Source organism: Balaenoptera musculus, chromosome 3 (genome assembly GCF_009873245.2).
Source record: "Balaenoptera musculus isolate JJ_BM4_2016_0621 chromosome 3, mBalMus1.pri.v3, whole genome shotgun sequence".
NCBI lineage: Eukaryota > Metazoa > Chordata > Mammalia > Artiodactyla > Balaenopteridae > Balaenoptera > Balaenoptera musculus.
Window position 1 is genome coordinate 156061811 of NC_045787.1, and position 9847 is coordinate 156071657.

A 9847-nucleotide genomic window follows, 5' to 3' on the forward strand; every position below is an offset into this window, starting at 1 on the left:
CTTTTACACTGCCACCCAAAACACCCACACATAAATGGCAAACTTCGCCTGAAACTATCCTGAGAGTTTCTATTTTCCACTAATTTTTTTTTAATGCTGCTTGTGACCTACCAACTTGATTTCATCAGTGGGTTTGAAAACCCTGGGCTAGGTGACTTTGTTGACAGAAACCATCCTCGAGCTTCACACCAGATGGATGAGTTGTGGAGAAGGGGGTGTCACCAGGTCCCTGAGGGAGCAACTCTGGCCTCCTTTCTGGGCTAAGTGAACCAGAGTCAGACATTCATTTTAACCTTTCAGATCGTTGTAGAGCTAGTTTTGTCTTCCCACGTGCTCTTAGATGGATGTTTAAACCCTGTTTTGGGGGAGAGAGATGATCATTATCCACGATTTGCAAGGCTCTCCATCTCGACACAATTGGGCCAGATGTGCTTTGGCTGCCAGAATCCATGTTCTTAGCACTAAATTAATTTAACAGTTGCTTACCAAGTGCATTGTTCTGAGCGCTCCACAAATTAAAATGAACTCCTTTAATCCTCAAAGAGATCATGGGTAGTTAAATATTGCTCTGTTTTACAGGTGAGGAGCAAACGGGCACAGAGAGGGTCCTTTGTCCAAGGCCACACACCTGGTTGGGGTGGAGCCAGGATTTGAATGGAACCCATGTTGTTAATCACTACTTAATCAGGACCCTTCCCTTTCTATCCTTTACAGCCTTTCCCCCAAGGCCGTCTCCTCTGCCTTCCTTGTACTCTGGTCTCCCCTCCCACAGGCTCCAGGTTGGTGGGTGGGCCTGGGCTCCCAGGCCAAACAGCAGGTGGGGGTGGGAGGGCAGCCCTCCCAGGGAGATTGTAGAGGAGGAGACCCTCAGAAGATTCAGGCTGGTTTCTCAGGTTTCTCCTCAAGTGAGGAACCCTTTCAGGGGGTCTCTGTGTCCTGTTTCCCTTCCTTTAGACGTGGGTCCCCAGAGAGGCCACATTCACTATGCCAAGGCATCCTCAGGTGTGATTCATGTGTGCATGCTGCCATCCCTCGGAGCGTGAGCCTCCTGTGGATAACAAAGCAAGGGGACATGCCAAATGGAAAAACATGGCGTCCTTAAATCCTTCAGAATTCTGCTAACCTTGACTTTGGAGATTAAAGATAATACCAAAGAGCTCACCCAGCTCAACACGGCTCCCAGGCCGGGTGGGCCTGATCTCGGGAGACAGCCGTGAGTGGTGGCTTAAAGCAGGATCTTAGTCCCCTGCCCAGGAACTGAACCTGGGTAGCCTGGGTGAAAAACCAGGAATCCTAACCTCTAGACCACCAGGGGCCAGAGGCTAGAAGCAAAGTTCCCCTGGCTCTTGCCCCATTTGAAATATGAATTTCTCAATGAGGCAAAAACTGTAAAAAAACAGGTACAAAGTTTATTATCAGAGACACAGCATAACATGTGGGAGAGCACACAGAGAAATTGTTGATTTATTTAAGACAGAAGCAAGGCAGAAATATACACCAGGAGAGAAAGGGTGTAGGTGTCCTCCCTAGTGTGGAGCAGCACAGTAAAAAGACAGTTAAATCATTTATATAGGGCAGTTTTTCCCGGTCTTTGTTTACCTTTGGCCAATTATCTTGTTTCTTTTCCCACACCTGACCTGCCCTAGGACCCTCCCCATATGCGTGCACGACATTTTGCCAAGATGGGTTCCAGCACAGAGGCCTGTGGGAGTTTTGGCATCACCTATTGTGGGGTGGCACCCCCTCCTTTTTGACCCCCTAGGAGCCTTTCTGCGCATGTGTAGTCAGGGAGGTCTCCTTGATCTCAGGAATGGTCATCTTATCTCTTTACTCCAGCAGAGCTCAGCTCCTGACATTAACTTTGGCCTTGGAGTGTCTGGGTGAAAAAAAGCTCCAGTTTCACTCCACTTGACGCACACCAGCTGTCCAGCCGAGGGGCCCATCTACCTCCTACCTCAGGCCCTCACTGAAACGTCGGGGACTGACTGGCAAGGTGCTTGCAGGTTGCAAGTCCCTGTGGGCGGAGGGTTTGTCCAGTCTCAGCTGCCTACAGGAGGCCTCACGGGGACCTGGTGTGTTTGTGGGCCCAGAAACGGCTTGGGCCATCCCACCACTCCTGCGCCTTGGCCTTGGCCCTTCAGCCTCTGCCAGTGACCCAAAGCCCTTCCTCCTCCATTTCCTGCCATTCTCTCCAACCACTGCTGTTTCCGCCTTCCCTCCACTGCACAAGTCTCTCGGCCTAGGTCCTCTTCTCTTATCTGGGTCATTCAGGTGGGATTTTATTTGTGGGCTGAGTCATCCCGGTGTGGACAGATGTGTTGGATACAGTCTCTGGCCAGGGTCCCCCTGAGCCTTGGGTTGATCCCCTGGGATTTGTTCAAAACCGGACCAAGGCTAGGGGTCGCACCTGGGGGCGTGGTAGGGGGCCAGGTGTAGGGCTGACGGTGGAGTTGAGGATGGGGATTGGGACCGGTGGAGGTGGGGTCGGGGGAAGGGGAGCTTGGGGGTGTGTGTGCTGGGTTTAGATTGTTAGATACAACAACCTTGTAAAGTGAAAGGTATCATTTCCTTTTTTTCTTGTTACAGAAGCAAAATATATTCATTTTAGAAATCAGAAAGCAGATAATAAAACATTCACACGTACATACCCACCCCTAGTCCCGTCTCTGTTTACTCCTATCAGGCTTCTTTCTCCCATATGTAGATAAATACGTAAATCATCTATAAAAGCCATAAATTTACATAAATATTTATTTAGCTTTATGTAAGTTAAACATTTACGTATAACCATGTCAAATATTCACCTTCACCATAATTTTAATCATTTACCCTCTTCCTTAAATATCTTTAACAAACACTTGGGACTCCAGGCTACCTGAAAGGATTTCCTTAGAGATCAGGGGTTTGCCTACAGCCCAGCTGGGGCCTTGAATCTCTGTCTGTTCTCCCACACACCCTCCACCTACGAGCAGAGGTCAGGGCCCTTGCTGGTATGGGGACAGACACCGTATCTCCTGTCTTGAGGCACAGAATCTTGCTTGACTGCTTTCCATTGCTTCTGCATTTTCTCACTTCGCTGATTAAATTTGCTCTTTGGAACTCAAGGAAGGCCTAGAAAGCTAAAGCTTTTTCACAACGAGAGTGGGGGTGGTGAAGATCTGTCCCCAGAAAGGCCCCACAGGGTCCTGCTCTGTTTCACAGGGATCTGTGTGTCCCTTACAGGAGATGCACTTGTATTAAAAGCAGCAGACTTTTACCTTATAGTGTATCGAGTCTGGTAGCCGAAACACAGAAACCCAACACGATGGTGGCCTAAATAAGATGTTTTAATTCTCATTCACTCAGAAGTCCAGGTGGGTGGTATTTTGAGGCTGCTACAGCAGATTCACACCCACCAAGAACTCAGTCTTCCATTTCTTCGTCCTACCATCGTCAACACATGGTTCCCAGCACCCAGTCAAAGATGGTGCCCTGGCTCCAGTCAGATAGGAAGGAAAGAGAAGGGGAGGACAAGCCTCTTTCTTTTTAGAATGAAACCTAGAATTTGTGCATATCTCCTTCCCGCATCTCCCAGTCACCAGAATTTGGTCTAGTCCCCCCAGTTGCAGGGGAGACAGGGAAATGAAGTGGCAGCCATGTGTTCAGCTAAAACTTCTCTTACCATGGTGGTACTAGCCACCTTGGCCTACATGAAATCATGCAGTGGGCAGGAGTGAGGCCCCAGGTCATGAAAGGGGAGCTGGGTTCTGCTTCGTTTGCTGGACTGCACAAATTCTGAGCCTTGAGCTGTGTGGAGCTGCCTTGTAAGAAGTCCAGTGACCCTGAGACTGCATTGCTGGAGAGGCTACAGCCACATTGTATATCCAGCCCGGGGTGGGGGTGGTCCTTGGACGTCTGCTGACACCTACCTGAAACTGCATGGGACACCCCAAGTGACAACTGCCCAGCCAAACACTTCCTGAATTTATGACCCACAAATAGGGAGCAAAATAAAACAGTTGTTTCATGATGCCAAGTTTTGGGGTAGTTTGTTAAGGGACAGTGGTACCTGGTGGTCTTAGGTACTATGTTCTGTCACTGAAATGTAAGATTTTATGTAACCAGAAGGGAATGTTTAAACAAATATTTTGAGAATAAGAATTTTTAAACATTTACTCATCAATCCCTAGGGGTGAGGATATTGCTATCTAGGAGACTGGCTCTATTTTTTAGGTAGAAGTGGTCCTTGAATTAATAGATGTGAATATCTTTTTTTTCCTCCCCAAGCTTTTTTTTTTTTTTTTTGAAATTTATATTCAAAATATTCCCCAAGTTGTTAATATGAAAATTTTCAAGCCCATAGAGAAGTTGAAAGACTGGTACCAAGAAGACTCATATCCCTTCCATTGAGATGATATGACAATTAATATTTTGTAATATGGCAAATATATATAACTTTCTATACCATTTGACAGAAAGTTGCAGAATAAATCTTATTTTCCCATAATTTTTCTGATCTTATAAGTAGTGTATATTTTCATTGTATAACTCTTGTAAGATGTAGAAAAATAAAAAGAAAACAAAGTTCATCCATAACCCCACTGCCCAGATTAACTGCCTTGAGGCAAGTTTTTAATTTGCATTTGGTCTTCATTGGGCAGGGGCGCCCTCTGCTGACAGTAGTGTGAATTGTCAGAGAGTGGAAGTTTCATTTACATAGTCTCTTGGGGATTTTGGTTGCATTGATTCCTCAGATTTATGAATAATTCAAGAAACCTGAGTTTCTGAAACTGCAGACCTGAGCCCCATGGCCACCTACCTGGGGATTTCATCAAAGTCTTGGGCGAGGGGCTTCCCTGGTGGCGCAGTGGGTGAGAATCTGCCTGCCAATGCAGGGGACACGGGTTCGAGCCCTGGTTTGGGAAGATCCCACATGCCGCAGAGCAACTGGGCCCGTGAGCCACAACTACTGAGTCTGCGCGTCTGGAGCCTGTGCTCCGCAACAAGAGAGGCCGCGATAATGAGAGGCCCGCTCACCGCGATGAAGAGTGGCCCCCACTTGCCGCAGCTAGAGAAAGCCCTCGCACAGAAAAGAAGACCCAACACAGCCATAAATAAATAAATCAATTAATTAATTAAAAAAAAAAAAAGTCTTGGGCGAGGCTTCACCTGAAACAGCTAGTCTGACCTACCATTCCCTTGTTCTATTGCTCCCTTTTATTGTCCAAAAGAGATGGACATCCAGCCCCAATCCACACCCTGGCAGTTCTACATCCGGTTACACGGCACACACATGTGGTTCCAACACCTCTCTCCCCAAACTGAACTGACTGTTTTTTCCTAGATTCTTTTTTTCCCCTTCCTTTGATTCATCCTCCCTATCCCCTTTTCTCCAACCACACCTTGTCTTCTTTATACTTCCCACCTTCTAGGGTCTCTGGTGTAAATTCACTTCACATTTGTTTTTTTTTCTATCAACTTCTGCCTTACTGAAAATTAGCAAATTCACGTATTCACATTTATACAACAAGGCCTCTATAAGATTTATAAAAAGAATATTCTCCTTCTCTCCCTTTCTATTCTTCCCTCCCTCCCTCCCTCCCTCCCCACAGAAAGTCACACTTTCCCTGGAAGTAGTAGTCTGCCTGTTGCTTCAGGTGTTCCAAATAGCCATCGCAGTGAGCTCACACTGAATTACCTTGTTGTCTGCCTCCATTCCACGCTAGACAGGAACTGAAGTGATTTTAAAGTTACAGTGAATGAATAAAGTAATTAAACATTTTCAAGGTTGATTGTCATACCCCTTCTATCAGGAAAAATTCAAGGAAAATAGTCTGGCTTTGTGGTAAGAGTGTGGGGAGAGGAGTGAAGGAGGGAATGAGCATTTGAACATTCCAAACACTGGAAGCATCAATGTAGAGTGGGCTGACATGCAATGAAGAGATGGGACCGTGTCGCTCTCAGCTTTTTTGGCCAACAGTCTTGTCTTGTTGCCTCACTTTGCCTTATGTCACACAGCTCCTTCCCAAGGGGCTCCAGAGCCTCATGCTATGGAATGTGAAACAGTCTCAAACCCTCTGCTTGTTTGGCACATGGCGATCCATGACATGACATCTAGAGGAGATGTATCTCTCTCAGTGCTCTCCATTTAAGCTGACCTGGGCCTGCTCTCATCTTACCTCCACTAGCAGGTGGGAAGCCTTCTTAAATACCTGACCTCTGCCACTGCTCACAATGTCAGACCCAGTTTTCAGTGGGTTCCAGACAACTGCCCTGCCCCAGGCCACACAGAGTTCTTTGAGCTACAAACATGTGGAAATAGACTAGCTCCACCTAGACAAGTCTCCGACCCCCATTCTTGTTTTTCAAAATACCCTCCTTCCTGGTCTACTCTGATGTTCAGCAAAGTCACATAGACAGGGAATACTTTTTTTTTTTAATTGAAGTATAGTTGATTTACAGTATTATGCTAGTTTTAGGTGTACAACATAGTTATTCGATATTTATGTAGATTATACTCCATTTGAAGTTGTTATAAAATATTGGCTATAGTCTCTGTGCAACATATTATATTGTGTTCTATTTATTTTATACCTTGTATTTTGTACCTCTTAATCCCCTACTTCATATTGCCTCTCCCTCTACTCCTTTTCCTACTGGTAACCACTAGTTTATTCTCTGTATTTCTGAGTCTGTTTCTGTTTTATTACATTCATTTGTTTGTTTTTAGATTCCACAGATAAGCTGAAAACATGTACTATTTGTCTTTCTCTGACTTATTTCACTCAGCATAAAACTCTCCAGATCCATCCATGTTGTTACAAATGGCAAAATGTCATTCTTTTTATGGCTGAGTAATATTCCATTTTATCTCTATCTATACCTATGTCTATAACTAGGTATATAATTATATGTATAACTAGATATATAATTATATGTGTGTGTGTATATATATATATATATATATATACCTGGATATATAACTAAATATATATATCACATCTTCTTTATTCATTCAACCATTGATGGACACTTAGGTTGCTTCTAAATCTTTTTTTTTTTTTTTTTTAAAGATTTATTTATTTAATTGATTGATTGGTTGCTATGTTGGGTCTTCGTTTCTGTGCTAGGGCTTTCTCTAGTTGCGGCAAGCGGGGGCTACTCTTCATCGCGGTGCGCGGGCCTCTCAGTATCGCGGCCTCTCTTGTTGCGGAGCACAGGCTCCAGACGCGCAGGCTCAGTAGTTGTGGCTCACGGGCCCAGTCGCTCCGCGGCATGTGGGATCTTCCCAGACCAGGGCTCGAACCCGTGTCCCCTGCATTGGCAGGCAGATTCTCAACCACTGCGCCACCAGGGAAGCCCGCTTCTAAATCTTGGCAATTGTAAATAATGCTGCTGTGAACATTGGAGTGCATGTATCTTTTTGAATTATAGCTTTCGTTTTCTTCAGATATATACCCATGATGGAATAGCTGGATTTTTAGTTTTTTGAGGAACCTCCACACTGTTTTCCGTAGTGGCTGTGTTAATTTACATAACCGCCAACAGTGTATTAGGGTTCTCTTTTCTCCACATCCTGCCGACACTTGCTACTTTTGGTCTTTTGATGATAGCCGCTCTGACAGGTATTAAGTGACATCTCATTGTGCTTTTGATTTGCTATTCCCTGATGGTTAGTATGTTGAGCATCTTTTCGTGTGCCTGTTGGCCATCTGTATGTCTTTTTTGGAAAAATTTCTATTCAGGTATTCTGCCCACTTTTTTTTCACTTTGATCTCTCAGATTCCTTTTTTTAATTAAAAAAAAATTGAAGTATAGTTGATTTACAATGTCATGTCAGTTTCAGGTGTACAGCAAAGTGATTCAGTTATATACACACATATATCTATATACATACATATTATTTTTCAGATTCTTTTCCCTTATAGGTTATTACAAAATATTGAGTATAGTTGCTTGTGCTATACAGTAGGTCTTTGTTGGTTATCTATTTTACATATAGTAGTGTATATGTGTTAATCCCAACCTCCTAATTTATTCTTCTCTCCCTTTCCCCTTTGGTAACCATAACTTTGTTTTCTATGTCTGTGAGTCTATTTCTGTTTTGTACATAAGTTCATTTATTTGATTCCACATATAAACAATATCACATGTTTGTCTGGTTTACTTCACTTAGTATGATAATCTCTAGGTCTATCCATGTTGCTGCAAATGGCATTATTTCATTCTTTTTATGGTGGAGTAATATTCCATTGTGTATATATATACCATATCTTCTTTCTTTTTTTTTTTTAGAAAGACAATACCATTTATAACAGCTCCAAGAAAATAAATGCTTATATAAATCTAACAAAACTTATATAGGATCTGCATGCTGAAACTACAGAATGCTGATAAAAGAAACCAAAGATGTAAATAAATGAAGAGATATATCATGTTCATGGATTAGTAGACTCACTATCATAAACATGTGCGTTCTCCCCAAACTTATATAGATTTAATGTAATTTCAATCAAAATCCCAGCAGTGTTTTTGTATAGATAAGCTGATTCTAAAATTTATACAAAAAGGCAAAATTGATAGAAAAGCCACAATAATTTTGAAAAGAATAAAGATGGAGAAATCACACTACCAGATTTTTAAGATTTATACAAGCTACAGTAACCTTGACCATGTGGTACTGGTAAAAGGAGAGACCCATAGATCAATGAAAGAGAATACAAAGTCTGGAAATAGACCCATACAAACATGGCTGATTGACTCTTCACAAAGATACAAAAGAAATTCAGTGAAAAAGAATAGTCTTTTAAACAAATGGCTCTAGAACAACTGGACATCCATCTATATGCTCCCCAAAACAAAAAACATAAACCTCACGTTAAAAAAAAATTAACTCAAAACAGATCATAAGCCTAAATGTAACATATAAATCTATAAAATATCTAGAAGAAAATAAAGGAGAAAATCTTTGAGGACTGGGGCTAGACAAAGATTTCTTAGACATGAAGCCAAAGAAAGCACAATCCATAAAAGGAAAAAAAAGTTGATAAATTGGATTTCATCAAAACTAAAATTTTTGCTCTATGAAAAATACTGTTAAGTGAATGAAAAGACAAGTTGCACACTAGGAGAAAATACTGCAAAGTACGTATCTGACAACAGATTTGTATCCATAATACATAGAGATTCTAAACACAACAGTAAGAAAACTAATGACTCAATTTAAAAATGAACAAATGAGCAACTTCCCTGGTGGTCCACTGGTTAAGACTCCGTGCTTCCACTGCAGGGGGCACGGGTTTGATACCTAGTCCCCTGGTCGGGGAACTAAAATCTCACATGCCATGTGACATGGCAAAAAAGAAAAAAAAAAAAAAATCACAAGGCACATGAAGAAAGAGGGAATCGTGGCCCAATAAAAAAGGAACCAAAAAAAAGAACAAATGAGTTGAACAAACACTTTGCCAAAGAAGATACACAGATGGCAAGTAAGCACATGAGCAGATGTTCACCATCACCAGCTATTAAGGAAATGCAAATTAAAACCACGATGAGAATTCACTACGTGTCTATTAGAATGGCTAAAATAAGAAGCACGGACAATATCAAGTACTAGTGAAGATGCAGTGCAACCTGTAACTACCTTTTTGCTGAATAACAATTTTTTTCTCAAACACACTATAAAAATACACACTATATAAATATGTCTTTTTTTAAAGAAGTTTTTTTTCTTTTTTTTTCTTTTAATAAATTTATTTATTTATTTATTTATTTTTGGCTCTGTTGGGTCTTCGTTTCCATGCGAGGGCTTTCTCTAGTTGCAGCGAGTGGGGGCCACTCTTCATCGCGGTGCGCGGGCCTCTCACTA